Source organism: Chiloscyllium plagiosum, unplaced genomic scaffold (genome assembly GCF_037043375.1).
Source record: "Chiloscyllium plagiosum isolate Xiang-an unplaced genomic scaffold, Cpla_swu_hap1 HiC_scaffold_22, whole genome shotgun sequence".
In the NCBI taxonomy this organism is placed as follows: Eukaryota; Metazoa; Chordata; class Chondrichthyes; order Orectolobiformes; family Hemiscylliidae; genus Chiloscyllium; species Chiloscyllium plagiosum.
This window is the reverse complement of record NW_028270160.1, coordinates 48,426,923-48,448,732: the sequence shown is the minus strand read 5'-3', so window position 1 is coordinate 48,448,732 and position 21,810 is coordinate 48,426,923. Positions and strand designations below refer to the sequence as shown.

The 21,810-nt window shown below is 60.1% G+C and overlaps 1 protein-coding gene across 2 annotated transcripts in view; it reads left to right on the top strand.

Annotated features, from left to right (window-relative positions):
* htr7 (5-hydroxytryptamine receptor 7) overlaps nt 1-21,810 on the top strand; it is an 87,589-nt gene that overhangs the window by 55,134 nt on the left and 10,645 nt on the right. The window lies entirely within an intron of this gene.

Here is a 21,810-nt window from a genome sequence, read left to right as displayed (position 1 = left end):
ACAGCCCCCAACCCTCCCACTCTCACAGCCCCCAACCTTCCCACTCTCACAGCCCCCAACCCTCCCACTCTCACAGCCCCCAACCCTCCCACTCTCACACCCCTCTCCTCCCACTCACAGCCCCAACCCTCCCACTCACACAGCCCCCAACCCTCCCACTCTCACAGCCCCTAACCCTCCCACTCTCACAGCCCCCAACCCTCCCACTCATACAGCCCCCAACCCTCCCACTCTCACAGCCCCAACACCCCCACTCTCACAGCCCTAACACCCCCAACACCCCCACTCTCACAGCGCCAACACCCCCACTCTCACAGCCCCAACACCCCCACTCTCACAGCCCCAACACCCCCACTCTCACAGCCCCAACACCCCCACTCTCACAGCCCCAACACCCCCACTCTCACAGCGCCAACACCCCCACTCTCGCAGCCCCCCTCCACCCACACACAGCCCCTCTCCTCGCACTCACACAGCCCCTCTCCTCGCACTCACACAGCCCCTCTCCTCCCACTCTCACAGCCCCTCTCCTCCCACTCTCACAGTCCCTCTCCTCCCACTCTCACAGCCCCCCTCCTCCCACTCACACAGCCACAACCCTCCCACTCTCACAGCCCCCCTCCTCCCACAGACACATCTCCCAACCCTCCCACTCACACAGCGCCCCTCCTCCCACTCACTCAGCCCTCCTACTCCCACTCACACAGCCCACCTACTCCCACTCACACAGCCCCAACTCTCCCACTCACACAGCCCCAACCCTCCCACTCACACAGACCCCCTCCTTCCAACTCACACAGACCCCTTCCTTCCAACTCACACAGCACCCCCTCCTTCCAACTCACACAGCCTCCCTCCTTCCAATTCACACAACCCCCCCTCCTTCCAACTCACACAGCCCCCCCTCCTTCCAACTCACACAGCCCCCCCTCCTCCCACTCTCACAGCTCCCCTCCTCCCACTCTCACAGCTCCAACCCTCCCACTCTCACAGCCTCCCTCCTCCCACTCTCGCAGCCCCCGTCCTTCCAACTCACACAGCCCCCCCTCCTTCCAACTCACACAGCCCCCACTCCTCCCACTCTCACAGCCCCTACTTCCCCCACTCTCACAGCCCCTACCCTCCCACTCTCACAGCCCCTCTCCTCCCACAGACAAAGCCCCTCTCCTCCCACAGACACAGCTCCCCTCCTTCCACAGACACAGCCCCCAACCCTCCCACTCTCACAGCCCCCAACCCGCCCACTCTCACAGCCCAAACCCTCCCACTCTCACACCCCTCTCCTCCCACTCACAGCCCTATCCCTCCCACTCACACAGCCCCTCTCCTCCCACTCACACAGCCCCAACCCTCCCACTCACACAGCCCCCCTTCCTCCCAATCTCACAGCCCCCCTTCCTCCCACTCTCACAGCCCCCCTCCTCCCACTCTCACAGCCCCCCTCCTCCCACTCTCACAGCCCCCACCCTCCCACTCACTCAGCCCCCAACCTACCCCTCACTCAGCCCCCCTCCTCCCACTCTCACAGCCCCAACTCTGCCACTCACACCGCCCCTCTCCTCCCACTCACACAGCCCCCCTCCTCCCAATGACACAGCCCCAATCCTCCCACTCTCACAGCCCCAACCCTCCCATTCTTACAGCCCCAACCCTCCTACTTTCACAGCCCCAACCCTCCCACTCTCACAGCCCCAACCCTCCCACTCTCAAAGCCCCCCTCCCACTCTCACAGCCCCTGTCCTCCCATTCTCACAGCCCCTGTCCTCCCACTCTCACAGCCCCTCTCCTCCCACTCACACAGCCCCTCTCCTCGCACTCACACAGCCCCTCTCCAACCGCTCACACAGCCCCCCTCCTCCCACTCACACAGCCCCCCTCCTCCCACTCACACAGCCCCCCTCCCACTCACACAGCCGCCCTCGTCCAACTCACTCAGGACTCCTCCCACTCACACAGCCCCCCTCCTCCCACACACACAGCCCCCCTCCTCCCACTCACACAGCCTCCCTCCTCCCACTCACACAGCCCCCCCCTCCCACTCACACAGCCCCCCTCGTCCCACTCACTCAGGACTCCTCCCACTCACACAGCCCCCCTCGTCCCACTCACTCAGCACCCCTCCTCCCACTCACACAGCCCCGATCCTCCCACACACACAGCCCCTCACTCCCACTCACACAGCCCCAACCCTCCCACTCACACAGCCCCAACCCTCCCACTCACACAGCCCCACTCCTCCCACTCAAACAGACCCCCTCCTTCCAACTCACACAGCCCCCCCTCGTTCCAACTCTCACAGCCCCCCTCCTCCCACTATCACAGCCCCCCTCCTCCCACTCTCACAGCCCCCCTCCACCCATTCTCACAGACCCCCTCCTCCCACTCTCACAGCACCCCTCCACCCACTCTCACAGACCCTCTCCTCCACTCTCACAGCCCCCCTCCTCCCACTCTCACAGCCCCCCTCCTCCCACTCTCACAGCCCCCCCTCCCACTCTCACAAACCCCCCTCCTCCCACTCTCACAATCCTTCTCCTCCAACAGACACAGCCCCCCATCTCACACAGACACAGCCCCAACCCTCCCACTCTCACAGCTCCAACCCTCCCACTCTCACAGCCCCTCTCCTCCCACTCTCACAGCCCCCCTCCTCCCACTCTCACAGCCCCCCTCCTCCCACTCTCACAGCCCCCCTCATCCCTCTCTCACAGCCCCCCTCCTCCCACTCTCACAGCTCCCCTCCTCCCACTCTCACAACCCCCTCATCCCTCTCTCACAGCCCCCCTCCTCCCACTCTCACAGCCCCCCTCCTCCCACTCTCACAGCCCCCCCTCCCACTCTCACAAACCCCCCTCCTCCCACTCTCACAATCCTTCTCCTCCAACAGACACAGCCCCCCATCTCACACAGACACAGCCCCAACCCTCCCACTCTCACAGCTCCAACCCTCCCACTCTCACAGCCCCTCTCCTCCCACTCTCACAGCCCCCCTCCTCCCACTCTCACAGCCCCCCTCCTCCCACTCTCACAGCCCCCCTCATCCCTCTCTCACAGCCCCCCTCCTCCCACTCTCACAGCTCCCCTCCTCCCACTCTCACAACCCCCTCATCCCACTCTCACAGCCCCCCTCATCCCTCTCTCACAGCCCCCCTCCTCCCACTCTCACAGCCCCCCTCCTCCCACTCTCACAGCCCCCCTCCTCCCACTCTCACAGCCCCCCTCATCCCTCTCTCACAGCCCCCCTCATCCCTCTCTCACAGCCCCCCTCCTCCCACTCTCACAGCCCCCCTCCTCCCACTCTCACAGGCCACCTCCTCCCACTCTCACAACCCCCCTCCTCCCACAGCCCCAACCCCCCCACTCTCACAGCCCCTACCCTCCCATCTCACAGCCCCTACCTTCCCACTCTCACAGCCCCTACCCTCCCACTCTCACAGCCCCTCTCCTCCCACTCTCACAGCCCCCCTCCTCCCACTCTCACAGCCCCCCTCCTCCCACTCTCACAGCCCCCCTCATCCCTCTCTCACAGCCCCCCTCCTCCCACTCTCACAGCTCCCCTCCTCCCACTCTCACAGCCCCCTCATCCCTCTCTCACAGCCCCCCTCATCCCTCTCTCACAGCCCCCCTCCTCCCACTCACACAGCCCCTACCCTCCCATTCTCACAGCCCCTCTCCTCCTACTCCCACGGCCCCTCTCCTCCCACTCCCACGGCCCCCACCCTCCCACTCACACGGCCACCACCCTCCCACTCACACAGCCCCCCTCCTCCCACTCACACAGCCCCCCTCCTCCCACTCTCATGGCCCCCCTCCTCCCACTCTCACAGCCCCCTCCTCCAATTCTCACAGCCCCCTCCTCCCATTTCACAAACCTTTTCCTCCCACAGACACAGTCCCAACCCTCCCATTCACACAGCCCCAACCTCCCACTCACACAGCCCCAACCCTCCCACTCACTCAGCCCCAACCCTCCCACTCACACAGCCCCAACCCTCCCACTCACACAGCCCCAACACCCCCACTCACACGGCCCCCCTCCTCCCACTCTCATGGCCCCCCTCCTCCCACTCTCACGGCCCCCTCCTCCCACTCTCACGGCCCCCTCCTCCACTCTCACAGCCCCCCTCCTCCCACTCTCACAGCCCCCCTCCTCCCACTCACAGCCCCCCCCCCACTCTCACAAACCCCCCTCCTCCCACTCTCACAATCCTTCTCCTCCAACAGACACAGCCCCCCATCTCACACAGACACAGCCCCAACCCTCCCACTCTCACAGCTCCAACCCTCCCACTCTCACAGCCCCTCTCCTCCCACTCTCACAGCCCCCCTCCTCCCACTCTCACAGCCCCCCTCCTCCCACTCTCACAGCCCCCCTCATCCCTCTCTCACAGCCCCCCTCCTCCCACTCTCACAGCTCCCCTCCTCCCACTCTCACAACCCCCTCATCCCTCTCTCACAGCCCCCCTCATCCCTCTCTCACAGCCCCCCTCCTCCCACTCTCACAGGCCACCTCCTCCCACTCTCACAACCCCCCTCCTCCCACAGCCCCAACCCTCCCACTCTCACAGCCCCTACCCTCCCATCTCACAGCCCCTACCTTCCCACTCTCACAGCCCCTACCCTCCCACTCTCACAGCCCCTCTCCTCCCACTCTCACAGCCCCCCTCCTCCCACTCTCACAGCCCCCCCTCCTCCCACTCTCACAGCCCCCCTCATCCCTCTCTCACAGCCCCCCTCCTCCCACTCTCACAGCTCCCCTCCTCCCACTCTCACAGCCCCCTCATCCCTCTCTCACAGCCCCCCTCATCCCTCTCTCACAGCCCCCCTCCTCCCACTCACACAGCCCCTACCCTCCCATTCTCACAGCCCCTCTCCTCCTACTCCCACGGCCCCTCTCCTCCCACTCCCACGGCCCCCACCCTCCCACTCACACGGCCACCACCCTCCCACTCACACAGCCCCCCTCCTCCCACTCTCATGGCCCCCCTCCTCCCACTCTCACAGCCCCCTCCTCCAATTCTCACAGCCCCCTCCTCCCATTTCACAAACCTTTTCCTCCCACAGACACAGTCCCAACCCTCCCATTCACACAGCCCCAACCTCCCACTCACACAGCCCCAACCCTCCCACTCACTCAGCCCCAACCCTCCCACTCACACAGCCCCAACCCTCCCACTCACACAGCCCCAACACCCCCACTCACACGGCCCCCCTCCTCCCACTCTCATGGCCCCCCTCCTCCCACTCTCACGGCCCCCTCCTCCCACTCTCACGGCCCCCTCCTCCCACTCTCCCTCCTCCCATTCTCACAGCCCCAACCCTCCCACTCACTCAGCCCCAACCCTCCCACTCACACAGCCCCAACCCTCCCACTCACACAGCCCCAACACCCCCACTCTCACAGCCCCAACACCCCCACTCTCACAGCCCCCCTCCACCCACACACACAGCCCCAACACCCCCACTCTCACAGCACTCCTCCACCCATACATAGCCCCTTTCCTACCACTCTCACAGCCCCTGTCCTCCCATTCTCACAGCCCCTGTCCTCCCACTCTCACAGCCCCTCTCCTCCCACTCACACAGCCCCTCTCCTCCCACTCACGCAGCCCCCCTCCTCCCACACACACAGCCCCCCTCCTCCCACTCACACAGCCCCCCTCCTCCCACTCACACAGCCCCCCCTCCCACTCACACAGCCCCCCTCGTCCCACTCACTCAGGACTCCTCCCACTCACACAGCCCCCCTCGTCCCACTCACTCAGCACCCCTCCTCCCACTCACACAGCCCCGATCCTCCCACACACACAGCCCCCCACTCCCACTCACACAGCCCCAACCCTCCCACTCACACAGCCCCAACCCTCCCACTCACACAGCCCCAACCCTCCCACTCACACAGCCCCACTCCTCCCACTCAAACAGACCCCCTCCTTCCAACTCACACAGCCCCCCCTCGTTCCAACTCTCACAGCCCCCCTCCTCCCACTATCACAGCCCCCCTCCTCCCACTCTCACAGCCCCCCTCCACCCATTCTCACAGACCCCCTCCTCCCACTCTCACAGCACCCCTCCACCCACTCTCACAGACCCTCTCCTCCACTCTCACAGCCCCCCTCCTCCCACTCTCACAGCCCCCCTCCTCCCACTCTCACAGCCCCCCTCTCCCACTCTCACAAACCCCCCTCCTCCCACTCTCACAATCCTTCTCCTCCAACAGACACAGCCCCCCACCTCACACAGACACAGCCCCAACCCTCCCACTCTCACAGCTCCAACCCTCCCACTCTCACAGCCCCTCTCCTCCCACTCTCACAGCCCCCCTCCTCCCACTCTCACAGCCCCTCTCCTCCCACTCTCACAGCCCCCCTCATCCCTCTCTCACAGCCCCCCTCCTCCCACTCTCACAGCTCCCCTCCTCCCACTCTCACAACCCCCTCATCCCTCTCTCACAGCCCCCCTCATCCCTCTCTCACAGCCCCCCTCCTCCCACTCTCACAGCCCCCCTCCTCCCACTCTCACAGGCCACCTCCTCCCACTCTCACAGCCCCCCTCCTTCCACAGCCCCAACCCTCCCACTCTCACAGCCCCTACCCTCCCATCTCACAGCCCCTACCTTCCCACTCTCACAGCCCCTACCCTCCCACTCTCACAGCCCCTCTCCTCCCACTCTCACAGCCCCCCTCCTCCCACTCTCACAGCCCCCCTCCTCCCACTCTCACAGCCCCCCTCATCCCTCTCTCACAGCCCCCCTCCTCCCACTCTCACAGCTCCCCTCCTCCCACTCTCACAGCCCCCTCATCCCTCTCTCACAGCCCCCCTCATCCCTCTCTCACAGCCCCCCTCCTCCCACTCACACAGCCCCTACCCTCCCATTCTCACAGCCCCTCTCCTCCTACTCCCACGGCCCCTCTCCTCCCACTCCCACGGCCCCCACCCTCCCACTCACACGGCCACCACCCTCCCACTCACACAGCCCCCCTCCTCCCACTCTCATGGCCCCCCTCCTCCCACTCTCACAGCCCCCTCCTCCAATTCTCACAGCCCCCTCCTCCCATTTCACAAACCTTTTCCTCCCACAGACACAGTCCCAACCCTCCCATTCACACAGCCCCAACCTCCCACTCACACAGCCCCAACCCTCCCACTCACTCAGCCCCAACCCTCCCACTCACTCAGCCCCAACCCTCCCACTCACACAGCCCCAACACCCCCACTCACACGGCCCCCCTCCTCCCACTCTCATGGCCCCCCTCCTCCCACTCTCACGGCCCCCTCCTCCCACTCACACGGCCCCCTCCTCCCACTCTCCCTCCTCCCATTCTCACAGCCCCAACCCTCCCACTCTTACAGCCCCCCTGCTCCCACTCTCACAGCCCCCCTCCTCCCACTCTCACAGCCGCCCTCCTCCCACTCTCACAGCCCCCAACCCTCCCACTCTCACAGCCCCCAACCTTCCCACTCTCACAGCCCCCCTCCTCACAGCCCCAACCCTCCCACTCTCACAGCCCCAAACCTCCCATTCTCACCGCCCCAACCCTCCCACTCTCACAGCCCCCCTCCTCCCACTCTCACAGCCCCAACCCTCCAACTCTCACAGCCCCAACCCTCCCACTCTCACAGCACCTACCCTCCCATTCTCACAGCCCCCCTCCTCCCACAGACACAGCCCCTCTCCTCCCACAGACACAGCCCTCCTCCTCCCACAGACACGGGCCCAACCCTCCCACTCACACAGCCCCAACCCTCCCACTCACACAGCCCCAACCCTCCCACTCACACGCCCCCAACCCTCCCACTCTCACGGCCCCCCTCCTCCCACTCTCACGGCCCCCCCCCCACTCTCACAGCCTCCCCACTCTCACAGCCTCGCCTACTCTCACAGCCTCCACTCCCACTCTCACAGGCCCCCTCCCACTCTCACAGCCCCCCCACTCTCAGAGCCCCTCCCACTCTCACAGCGCCCCCTCCCACTCTCACAGCCCCCCTCACACAGCCCCCCCCACTCTCACAGCCCCCCCACTCTCAAAGCCCCCCTCCCACTCTCACAGCCCCCCTCCCACTCTCACAGCCCCCCCCACTCTCAGCCCCCCCCACTTTCACAGCCCCCCCTCCCACTCTCACAGCCCGCACCACTCTCACAGCCCCCCACCCACTCACAGCCCCTACCCTCCCACTCACACAGCCCCTCTCCTCCCACTCTCACAACCCCTCTCCTCCCACTCTCACAGCCCCCCTCCCACTCTCACAGCCCCCCTCCCACTCTCACAGCCCCCCCCCACTCTCACAGCCCCCCCCCACACTCACAGCCCCCCCCACTTTCACAGCCCCCCCTCCCACTCTCACAGCCCGCCCCACTCTCACAGCCCCCCACCCACTCTCACAGCCCCTACCCTCCCACTCACACAGCCCCTCTCCTCCCACTCTCACAGCCCCTCTCCTCCGATTCTCACAGCCCCTACCCTCCCACTCACACAGCCCTTCTCCTCCCATTCTCACAGCCCTCTCCTCCCACTCCCACGGCCCACTCCCACGGCCCCTCACCTCCCACTCCCACGGTCCCCACCCTTCCACTCACACAGCCCCCACCCTCCCACTCACACGGCCCCCCTCCTCCCACTCATGGCCCCCCTCCTCCCACTCTCACGGCCCCCTCCTCCCACTCTCCCTCCTCCCATTCTCACAGCCCCAACCCTCCCACTCTTACAGCCCCCCTCCTCCCACTCCCACAGCCCCCCTCCTCCCACTCTCACAGCCCCCCTCCTCCCACTCTCACAGCCCCAACCCTCCCACTCTCACAGCCCCCAACCCTCCCACTCTCACAGCCCCCCTCCTCCCACTCTCACAGCCCCAACCCTCCAACTCTCACAGCCCCAACCCTCCCACTCTCACAGCCCCAACCCTCCCACTCTCACAGCCCCTACCCTCCCATTCTCACAGCCCCTCTCCTCCCACAGACACAGCCCCTCTCCTCCCACAGACACAGCCCTCCTCCTCCCACAGACACGGCCCCAACCCTCCCACTCACACGGCCCCAACCCTCCCACTCACACGCCCCCAACCCTCCCACTCACACGCCCCCAACTCTCCCACTCTCACGGCCCCCTCCTCCCACTCTCACGGCCCCCCACCACTCTCACGGCCACCCCCGCCACTCTCACGGCCCCCCCACTCTCACAGCCTCCCCACTCTCACAGCCTCGCCTACTCCCACAGCCCCCCCTCCCACTCTCACAGCCCCCCTCCCACTCTCACAGCCCCCCCCACTCTCACAGCCCCCCCTCCCACTCTCACAGCCACCCACTCTCATAGCCCCTCCCACTCTCGCAGCCTCCCCTCCCACTCTCACAGCGCCCCCTCCCACTCTCACAGCCCCCCCATTCTCACAGCCCCCCCCACTCTCACAGCCCCCCCCACTTTCACAGACCCCCCTCCCACTCTCACAGCCCGCCCCACTCTCACAGCCCCCCACCCACTCTCACAGCCCCTACCCTCCCACTCTCACAGACCCTACCCTCCCACTCACACAGCCCCTCTCCTCCCACTCTCACAACCCTCTCCTCCCATTCTCACAGCCCCTCCCACTCTCACAGCCCCTCTCCTCCCATTCTCACAGACCCTCTCCTCCCATTCTCACAGCCCCTCCCACTCTCACAGCCCCTCTCCTCCCATTCTCACTGCCCCTCTCCTCCCACTCTCACAGCCCCTCTCCTCCCACTCTCACAGCCCTTCTCCTCCCATTCTCACAGCCCTTCTCCTCCCATTCTCACAGCCCCTCTCCTCCCACTCTCACAGCCCCTCTCCTCCCATTCTCACAGCCCCTCTCCTCCCACTCTCACAGCGCCTTCCCTCCCACTCTCACAGCCCCCCTCCTCCCACTATCACAGCCCCCCTCCTCCCACTCTCACAGCCCCCCTCCACCCATTCTCACAGACCCCCTCCTCCCACTCTCACAGCACCCCTCCACCCACTCTCACAGACCCTCTCCTCCACTCTCACAGTCCCCCTCCTCCCACTCTCACAGCCCCCCTCCTCCCACTCTCACAGCCCCCCCTCCCACTCTCACAAACCCCCCTCCTCCCACTCTCACAATCCTTCTCCTCCAACAGACACAGCCCCCTACCTCACACAGACACAGCCCCAACCCTCCCACTCTCACAGCTCCAGCCCTCCCACTCTCACAGCCCCTCTCCTCCCACTCTCACAGCCCCCCTCCTCCCACTCTCACAGCCCCCCTCCTCCCACTCTCACAGCCCCCCTCATCCCTCTCTCACAGCCCCCCTCCTCCCACTCTCACAGCTCCCCTCCTCCCACTCACAGCCCCCTCATCCCTCTCTCACAGCCCCCCTCATCCCTCTCTCACAGCCCCCCTCCTCCCACAGACACAGCCCCTCTCCTCCCACAGACACAGCCCCCCTCCTCCCACTCTCACAGCCCCCCTCCTCCCACTCTCACAGGTCCCCTCCTCCCACTCTCATATCCCCCCTCCTCCCACAGCCCCAACCCTCCCACTCTCACAGCCCCTACCCTCCCATTTCACAGCCCCTACCGTCCCACTCTCGCAGCCCCTACCCTCCCATTCTCACAGCCCCTCTCCTCCCACTCCCACGGCCCCTCTCCTCCCACACCCACGGCCCCCACCCTCCCACTCACACGGCCACCACCCTCCCACTCACACGGCCCCCCTCCTCCCACTCTCATGGCCACCCTCCTCCCACTCTCACGGCCACCTCCTCCCACTCTCACGGCCCCCTCCTCCCACTCTCCCTCCTCCCATTCTCACAGCCCCAACCCTCCCACTCTTACAGCCCCCCTGCTCCCACTCTCACAGCCCCCCTCCTCCCACTCTCACAGCCGCCCTCCTCCCACTCTCACAGCCCCCAACCCTCCCACTCTCACAGCCCCCAACCTTCCCACTCTCACAGCCCCCCTCCTCACAGCCCCAACCCTCCCACTCTCACAGCCCCAAACCTCCCATTCTCACCGCCCCAATCCTCCCACTCTCACAGCCCCCCTCCTCCCACTCTCACAGCCCTCCTCCTCCCACTCTCACAGCCCCAACCCTCCAACTCTCACAGCCCCAACCCTCCCACTCTCACAGCACCTACCCTCCCATTCTCACAGCCCCTCTCCTCCCACAGACACAGCCTCTCTCCTCCCACTCTCACAGCCCTCCTCCTCCCACTCTCACAGCCCCAACCCTCCAACTCTCACAGCCCCAACCCTCCCACTCTCACAGCCCCTACCCTCCCATTCTCACAGCCCCTTTCCTCCCACAGACACAGCCTCTCTCCTCCCACAGACACAGCCTTCCTCCTCCCACAGACACGGGCCCAACCCTCCCACTCACACAGCCCCAACCCTCCCACTCATACGCCCCCAACCCTCCCACTCTCACGGCCCCCCCCCCCACTCTCACAGCCTCCCCACTCTCACAGCCTCGCCTACTCTCACAGCCCCCCCTCCCACTCTCACAGGCCCCCTCCCACTCTCACAGCCCCCCTCACACAGCCCCCCCACTCTCACAGCCCCCCCACTCTCAAAGCCCCCCTCCCACTCTCACAGCCCCCCTCCCACTCTCACAGCCCCCCCCACTCTCAGACCCCCCCACTTTCACAGCCCCCCTCCCACTCTCACAGCCCGCACCACTCTCACAGCCCACCACCCACTCACAGCCCCTACCCTCCCACTCACACAGCCCCTCTCCTCCCACTCTCACAACCCCTCTCCTCCCACTCTCACAGCCCCCCTCCCACTCTCACAGCCCCCCCTCCCACTCTCACAGCCCCCACCCCACTCTCACAGCCCCCCCCCCACACTCACAGCCCCCCCCACTTTCACAGCCCCCCCTCCCACTCTCACAGCCCGCCCCACTCTCACAGCCCCCCCACCCACTCTCACAGCCCCAACCCTCCCACTCACACAGCCCCTCTCCTCCCACTCTCACAACCCCTCTCCTCCCATTCTCACAGCCCCTCCCACTCTCACAGCCCCTCTCCTCCCACTCACACAGCCCCTCTCCTCCCATTCTCACAGCCCTCTCCTCCCACTCCCACGGCCCACTCCCACGGCCCCTCTCCTCCCACTCCCACGGTCCCCACCCTTCCACTCACACAGCCCCCACCTTCCCACTCACACGGCCCCCCTCCTCCCACTCATGGCCCCCCTCCTCCCACTCTCACGGCCCCCTCCTCCCACTCTCCCTCCTCCCATTCTCACAGCCCCAACCCTCCCACTCTTACAGCCCCCCTGCTCCCACTCCCACAGCCCCCCTCCTCCCACTCTCACAGCCCCCCTCCTCCCACTCTCACAGCCCCAACCCTCCCACTCTCACAGCCCCCAACCCTCCCACTCTCACAGCCCCCAACCCTCCCACTCTCACAGCCCCCCTCCTCCCACTCTCACCGCCCCAAACCTCCCATTCTCACCCCCCCAACCCTCCCACTCTCACAGCCCCCCTCCTCCCACTCTCACAGCCCCCCTCCTCCCACTCTCACAGCCCCAACCCTCCAACTCTCACAGCCCCAACCCTCCCACTCTCACACCCCCAACCCTCCCACTCTCACAGCCCCAACCCTCCAACTCTCACAGCCCCAACCCTCCCACTCTCACAGCCCCAACCCTCCCACTCTCACAGCCCCTACCCTCCCATTCTCACAGCCCCTCTCCTCCCACAGACACAGCCCCTCTCCTCCCACAGACACAGCCCTCCTCCTCCCACTCTCACGGCCCCAACCCTCCCACTCACACGGCCCCAACCCTCCCACTCACACGCCCCCAACTCTCCCACTCTCACGGCCCCCTCCTCCCACTCTCACGGCCCCCCCCCACTCTCACGGCCACCCCCCCCACTCTCACGGCCCCCCCACTCTCACAGCCTACCCACTCTCACAGCCTCGCCTACTCCCACAGCCCCCCCTCCCACTCACAGCCCCCCTCCCACTCTCACAGCCCCCCCCACTCACAGCCCCCCCCTCCCACTCACAGCCCCCCACTCTCATAGCCCCTCCCACTCTCACAGCCTCCCCTCCCACTCTCACAGCGCCCCCTCCCACTCTCACAGCCCCCCCATTTTCACAGCCCCCCCACTCTCACCACCCCCCCCACTTTCACTGACCCCCATCCCACTCTCACAGCCCGCCCCACTCTCACAGCCCCCCACCCACTCTCACAGCCCCAACCCTCCCACTCTCACAGCCCCCCTCCTCCCACTCTCACAGCCCCCCTCCTCCCACTCTCACAGCCCCCCTCCTCCCACTCTCACAGCCCCTACCCTCCCACTCTAACAGCCCCCCTCCTCCCACTCTTACAGCCCCTCTCCTCCCACTCTCACAGCCCCCCTCCTCCCACTCTCACAGCCCCCCTCCACCCACTCTCACAGCCCCTCTCCTCCCACTCTCACAGCCCCCCACCTCCCATTCACACAGACCCCCTCCTCCCACTCTCACAGCCCCCCCCCACTCTCACAGCCCCCCCCCCCCCACTCTCACAGCCCCAACCCTCCCACTCTCACAGCCCCTCTCCTCCCACTCTCACAGCCCCTCTCCTCCCACAGACACAGCTCCCCTCCTCCCACTCTCACAGCCCCAACCCTCCCACTCTCACAGCCCCCCCCCACTCTCACAGCCCCTACCCTCCCACTCTCACAGCCCCATCTCCTCCCACTCTCACAGCTCCCCTCCTCCCACTCTCACAGCCCCCCTCTCCCACTCTCACAGCCCCCCTCTCCCACTCTGATAGCCCCCCCCCACTCTCACAGCCCCCCCTCCCACTCTCACAGCCCCCCTCTCCCACTCTCACGGCCCCCCTCTCCCACTCTCACAGCCCCTACCCTCCCACACACAGCCCCTACCCTCCCTCTCTCACAGCCCATCCCCTCCCACTCACACAGCCCCTCTCCTCCCACTCTCACAGCCCCTCTCCTCCCATTCTCACAGCCCCTCTCCTCCCACAGACACAGCTCCCCTCCTCCCACTCTCACAGCCCCCCTCCTCCCACTCTCACAGCCCCTACACTCCCACTCTCACAGCGCCTTCCACTCTCACAGCCCCCCTCCCCCCACTCTCACAGCCCTCCTCCTTCCACTCACAGCCCCCCACCTCCCACTCTCACAGCCCCTCTCCTCCCACTCTCAGCCCCTACCCTCCCACTATCACAGCCCCCCTCCTCCCACTCTCACAGCCCCCCTCCGCCCACGCTCACAGCCACCCCTCCTCCCACACTCACAGCCCCCCACCTCCCACTCTCACAGCCCCTCTCCTCCCACTTAGCCCCTACGCTCCCACTCTCACAGCCCCCCTCCTCCCACTCTCACAGCCCCCCTCCTCCCACTCTCACAGCCCCCCTCCTCCCTCTCTCACAGCCCCCCCTCCCTCTCTCACAGCCGCCCTCCTCCCACTCTCGCAGCCCCCCTCCTCCCACTCTCACAGCCCCCCTTCTCCCACTCTCACAGCCCCAACCCTCCCACTCTCACAGCCCCAACCCTCCCATTCTCACAGCCCCTACCCTCCCACTCTCACAGCCCCTACCCTCCCACTCTCACAGCCCCTCTCCTCCCACAGCCACAGCTCCCCTCCTCCCACTCTCAAAGCCCCCCTCTCCCACTCTCTCAGCCCCCCCCCACTCTCACAGCCCCCTCCCACTCTCACAGCCCCCCCCCCACTCTCACAGCCCGCCCTCTCCCACTCTCACAGCCCCTACCCTCCCACTCTCACAGCCCCATCTCCTCCCACTCTCACAGCCCCCCCCACTCTCACAGCCCCCCTCCCACTCTCACAGCCCCCTTCTCCCACTCTTACAGCCCCCCTCTCCCACTCTCACAGCCCCCCCCACTCTCACAGCCCCACCCCTCCCACTCTCTCAGCCCCCTCTCCCACTCTCACAGCCCCCCTTCCCACTCTCACAGTCCCCCCTCCCACTCTCACAGTCCCCTCCCACTTTCACAGCTCCCCCTCTCACAGCCCCCCTCTCCCATTCTCACAGCCCCCCCCCACTCTCACAGCCCCCCTCTCCCACTCTCACAGCCCCCCACTCTCACAGCCCCCACCTCCCACTCTCACAGCCCCTCCCACTCTCACAGCCCCCCCCACTCTCACAGCCCCCCCTTCCACTCTCACAGCCCCCCCTCCCCCACTCTCACAGCCCCCCTTCCACACTCACAGCCCCCCTCCCACTCTCACAGCCCCCAACTCTCACAGCCCCCCCACTCTCTCAGCCCCCCTTCCACTCTCACAGCCCCCCTCCCCCACTCTCACAGCCCCCCCTTCCACTCTCACAGCCCCCCCTCCCACTCTCACAGCCCCCCCACTCTCACAGCCCCCCCTACTCTCACAGCCCCCCTCCCACTCTCACAGCCCCCCCACTCTCACAGCCTCCCCCCTCCCACTCTCACAGCCCCCCCCCCACTCTCACAGCCCCCCCCTTCCACTCTCACAGCCCCCCCCCACTCTCACAGCCCCCCCCTACTCTCACAGCCCCCCCCCCTACCACTCTCACAGCCCCCCCCCCCTTCCAATCTCACAATTCCCGCTGAGGGATCACAACAATCTTGAACCCTCGATATAGGGTACAAGGGTAATCCAAGATGGAGGTCGGGAAAAATTTCTGGCTGTAAGAGCTGCTCCTTTTTTTGAGGTATTTTAAATGTTGGCGGTGATTTCCTCGAATTTCAGGAGCAGCAATTACTGTTTAATATGCTGTTGCATTGTTTTGGAACTTTGGAAAAAAAATCAAAACAACAGCAGTTTAAAAGGGAGAAGAGCAGACAAAGGAAGCACATGGTGTGGACAGTGCAGGGGGGAGAGAGAGAGAGAAAACAAAACTAATGTAGTGTACAAAATACCATGCAAGGACTGCACAAAACACTGTATAGGACAAACAGGAAGACAGCTAACAATCCGCATACATGAACATCAACTAGCCACGAAACGACACGACCAGCTATCCTTAGTAGCCACACACACAGACAACAAGCAACATGAATTCGACTGGGACAACCCTACTATCATAGGGCAAGCCAGACAGAGAACAGCCAGGGAATTCCTAGAGGCATGGCATTCATCCACAAACTCCATCAACAAACACATCGACCTGGACCCAATATACCAACCACTACAGCGGACGGCTGAAACTGACAACCGGAAGCGGCAGGGACAGACCACTATAAACACCGGAGGAAACATCAAAGAAGCGCTTCGCAGGAGGCTCCCAAGCACTGATGATGTCGCCTAGCCAGGGGACGAAACGTTTGCAACAAAAACTTCCAGCTCGGCGAACAGAACCACAACAACTGGCTCTAATGCAACGAGGGGTACATCGGGTTCCAAGAGATCAATTGTGTTAGGGGATTCTGTAGTCAGAGGTACAGACAGACGTTTCTGTGGCCAGCAGAGAAAAAGCAGAATGGTGTGTTGTTTCCCTGGTGCCAGGATCAAGGATGTCTCAGAGAGAGTGCAGAATGTTCTCACGGGGGAGAGGGGCCAGCAGGGGGTCATTGTCCACTTTGGAACCAATGACATTGGAAGGGAAAAGGTTGAGACTCTGAAGGGAGATTACAGAGAGTTAGGTAGAAATTTAAAAAGGTCTTCAAGGGTAGTAATATCTGGATTACTCCCAGTGCTACGAGCTAGTGAGGGCAGGAGTAGGAGGATAGAGCAGATGAATGGATGAGGAGCTGGTGTATGGGAGAAGGATTCACGCTTTTGGATCATTGGAATCTCTTTTGGGGTAGAAGTGACCTGTACAAGAAGGACAGATTGCACCTAAATTGGAAGGGGACTAATATTCTGGCAGGGAAATTTGCTAGAACTGCTTGGGAGGATTTAAACTAGTAAGGTGGGGTGGGGGACCCAGGGAGATAGTGAGGAAAGAGATCAATCTGAGACGGGTTCAGCTGAGAACAGAAGTGAGTCAAACAGTCAGGGCAGGCAGGGACAAGGTCGGACTAATAAATTAAACTGCATTTATTTCAATGCAAGGGGCCTAACAGGGAAGGCAGATGAACTCAGGGCATAGTTAGGAACATGGGACTGGGATATCATAGCAGTTACAGAAACATGGCTCTGGAATGGACAGGACTGGCAGCTGAATGTTCCGGGACACAAATGCTACAGGAAGGATAGAAAGGGAAGCAAGAGAGGATGGGGAGTGGCATTTTTGATAAGGGATAGCATTACAGCTGTGCTAAGGGAGGATATTCCTGGAAATGCATCCAGGGAAGTTGTTTGGGTGGAACTGAGAAATAAGAAAGGGATTATCACCTTATTGGGATTGTATTATAGACCCCCCAATAGTCAGAGGGAAATTGAGAAACAAACTTGTAAGGAGATCTCAGCTATCTGTAAGAATAATAGGGTGGTTATGGTAGGGGATTTTAACTTTCCAAACATCAACTGGGACTGCCATAGTGTTAAAGGTTTAGATGTAGAGGAATTTCTTAAGTGTGTACAAGACAATTTTCTGATTCAGTATGTGGATGTACCTACTAGAGAAGGTGCAAAGCTTGACCTACTCTTGGGAAATAAGGCAGGGCAGGTGACTAACGTGTCAGTGGGGGAGCACTTTGGGGCCAGTGACCATAATTCTATTCGTTTTAAAATAGTGATGGAAAAGGATAGACCAGATCTAAAAGTTGAAGTTCTAAATTGGAGAAAGGCCAATTTTGACGGTATTAGGCAAGAACTTTCAAAAGGTGATTGGAGGCAGATGTTCGCAGGTAAAGGGACGGCTGGAAAATGGGAAGCCTTTAAAAATGAGATAACAAGAATCCAGAGAAAGTATATTCCTGTCACGGTGAAAGAGCAGGCTGGTAACTATAGGGAATGCTGGATGGCTAAAGAAATTGAGGGTTTGGTTAAGAAAAAGAAGGAAGCATATGTCAGATACACAGGAAAGATCGAGTGAATCCTTAGAAGAGTATAAAGAAAGTAGGAGTATACTTAAGAGGGAAATCAGGAGGGCAAAACGGGGACATGAGATAGCTTTGGCAAATAGAATTAATGAAAATCCAAAGGGGTTTTACAAATATATTAGGGACAAAAAGGTAACTAGGGAGAGAATAGGGCCCCTCAAAGATCAACAAGGTGGCCTTTGTGTGGAGCCACAGAAAATGGGGGAAGATACTAAATGAATATTTTGCATCAGTATTTACTGTGGAAAAGGATATGGAAGATATAGACTGTAGGGAAATAGATGATGACATCTTGCAAAATATCCAGATTACAGAGGAGGAAGTGCTGGATGTCTTGAAACGGTTAAAGGTGGATAAATCCCCAGGACCTGATCAGGTGTACCCGAGAACTCTGTGGGAAACTAGCGAAGTGATTGCTGGGCCTCTTGCTGAGATATTTGAATCATCGATAGTCACAGGTGAGGTGCCGGAAGACTGGAGGTTGGCAAACGTGGTGCCACTGTTTAAGAAAGGTGGTAAGGACAAGCCAGGGAACTATAGACCAGTGAGCCTGACCTCAGTGGTGGGCAAGTTGTTGGAGGGAATCCTGAGGAACAGGATGTATATGTATTTGGAAAGGCAAGGACTGATTTGGGATAGTCAACATGGCTTTGTGCGTGGGCAATCATGTCTCACAAACTTGATTGAGTTTTTTGATGAAGTAACAAAGAAGATTGATGAGGGCAGAGCAGTAGATGTGATCTATATGGACTTCAGTAAGGCGTTCGACAAGGTTCCCCATGGAAGACTGATTAGCAAAGTTAGATCTCATGGAATACAAGGAGAACTAGCCATTTGGATACAGAACTGGCTCAAAGGTAGAAGACAGAGGGGGACGGTGGAAGGTTGTTTTTCAGACTGGAGGCCTGTGACCAGTGGAGTGCCACAAGGATCGGTGGTGGGCCCTCTACTTTTTGTCATTTACATAAATGATTTGGATGAGAGCATAAGAAGTACAGTTAGTAAGTTTGCAGATGACACCGAAATTGGAGGTGTAGTGGACAGCGAAGAGGGTTACCTCAGATTACAACAGGATCTTGACCAGATGGGCCAATGGGCTGAGAAGTGGCAGATGGAGTTTAATTCAGATAAATGCGAGCTGCTGCATTTTGGGAAAGCAAATCTTAATGATAAGGTCCTTGGGTGTGTTGCTGAACAAAGAGACCTTGGAGTGCAGATTCATAGCTCCTTTAAGGTAGATAGGATAGTGAAGAAGACGTTTGGTATGCTTTCCTTTATTGGTCAGAGTATTGAGTACAGGAGTTGGGAGGCTGTGCAGGACATTGGTTCGGCCACTATTGGAATATTGCATGCAATTCTGGTCTCCTTCCTATTGGAAAGATGTTGTGAAACTTGAAAGGGTTCAGAAAAGATTTACAAGAATGTTGCCAGGGTTGGAGGATCTGAGCTACAGGGAGAGGCTGAACAGGCTGGGTCTGTTTTCCCTGGAGCGTCGGAGGCTGAGGGGTGACCTTATAGAGGTTTACAAAATTATGAGGGGCATGGATAGGATAATAGGCAAAGTCTTTTCCCTAGGGTTGGGGAGTCCAGAACTAGAAGGCATAGGTTTAGGGTGAGAGGGGAAAGATATAAAAGAGACCTAAGGGGCAACGTTTTCACGCAGTGGGTGGTACGTGTATGGAATGAGCTGCCAGAGGATGTGGTGGAGGCTGGTACAATTGCAACATTTAAGAGGCATTTAGATGGGTATATGAATAGGAAGGGTTTGGAGGGATATGGGCCGGGTGCTGGCAGGTGGGACTAGATTGGGTTGGGATATCTGGTCAGCATGGACAGGTTGGACCGAAGGGTCTCTTTCCATGCTGTACATCTCTATGACTCTATGACTCCAAGTGCAATAAACCGCTGTCCACTCACCCTCTCTTTCCAGTTCCCACATTCACTCATCTTGTTCATGGTCATAAAAAGAGCAGATGCTGGAAGAACTCAGCAGGTCTGATAGCAGCTGTCGAGTTAGTGTTTCTGTTCATTGATCTTTTATCAGAGTAGTTAATGGCTTTATCCTCAGGTTCTGCCTCTTTGAATCTGCTTTCCTCTACATTGCATGCTTGATCCCCTTGTCCTTGCAAGTTGCCATCCAACCTCCCTTTCCTCTCCAAGGTCCTTGAGTGTGCTCTCACCTCTCATTTGAGGCATAAATTCTCTGCAATTCCTTATTTGAATGCCTCCAGTCAGGTTTCAGCCTCTGTCACAATACAACTGCTTAATGTTGCAAAAGACATCCTATGTGACTGGGGCAGTAGTAAACTATTCCTTCTTTTCCTTCTAAACCTATATGCCTTCCATGACCATGCCATCCTTCCCTATTGCCCACATCTATATCAATATCTAGACCTATACCTTTCCAGTCTTTACCAGAAGAGCTCCGGCAATTGTTTCACTCCCACAACATTAACTCTGGAGTCCATCCCTGGCTTCCTCCTCTTTTTCATCTACCAACAACTTCATAGCAGCATCACCTGAAAACTTTTTTAGCTCATGATACTCAATTGTACATTGCCACCACCTCCTCCAGCCCCCTAAATATCGGAGCTACCATCTCCACCAAAAGCTCTCTTCTCTAAGTATCGACTCTATCCCTCTCACTGACAGCTCTCTGAGGTCAAAGCAAACAATTCACAATCTCAGGGTGATATTTGACTATAAGGTGAGCTCCCAAACACACATTCATCTTACACTTTCATATTATTGCTCAACACCACTCTTTCCTTGGCTCATCTGCTGCTGAATAACTTTGTTAACTTAAGACTGGACAATTCTAATCTCTCTGGGTTGACCTCCCATTTCCTGCCTGACATAGGTTTGTGCTTATCCATTAGTCCGTTGCCCATGTCCTGACTTGAACCAAGAATTGTTCATTGCCCCCAGACTGGCTTTGCTGCAGCTCCAGAAAAGTTTTCATTTTATATATATTGCAGTAATATCCCGAGACTAGAATTGTGAATCTTAGGCGAATGTTTTCGGAGCCTCTCTTGTGTCACAGTGGTAGTGTTCCTACCCCTGGACCAAGAGGCCTGGATTCAATTCCCACCTGCTCCAGAGGTATGTAATAACATCTTTGAACAGGTTGATTAGAAAAAAAAAGGTTAAATAATCATAGAATCCCTGCAGTTTGGAAGCAGGCCATTCAGATCACTGACTGCACACCTACCCTCCGAAGACCATCTCACCCAGACCTACCCTGCTACCCCATCCTCATAACCCTGCAGTTCCCATGGCTAATCCACCAAGCCTCACATCTCTGACACTATGGGTAATTTGGCATGACCAATCCACCTAACCTGCATATCTTTGGACTGTGGGAGGAAACTGGAGCACCTGGAGGAAACCCATGCAGATACATGGAGAATGTGCAAACTTCACACAGACAGACGCCCAACATTGGAGTCAAACCTGGGTCCCTGGCACTGTGAGAAGCACTGCCAACCTCTGAGCCACCATGCCACCCCCAAATCCAAAAAAAAATTCACATCCTTATTTTGATATCACTGCATGGTTTCACCCATTCCCTTTCTCTGTGATCTCCTCCAATCCCACAACCCTCTGATATTTCTGTACTTCTCTAATTTTCAGCTCTTAACCAGTTTGTCACTGCCCTTAACTGTGATAGGGTTAGGGTTAATGCTGGGCTGAAGCTCCGCAACATCCTCCTTAAAGGTCTCACCAAGTCAAGTCTCTCTTCTTCCTTTAAGAGATTCTTTCAACCCTACGTCTTTACCCTTTTGTGGCTCAGTGGCAGAGTTTTCTCTCTATTTTCTAATCAGCCAGTTCAGAGGTGTTATTCCACACATCTGGAGCAGGTAGAACTTGAACGCTGGTCTCATGGCTCCGAGCTAGGGACAC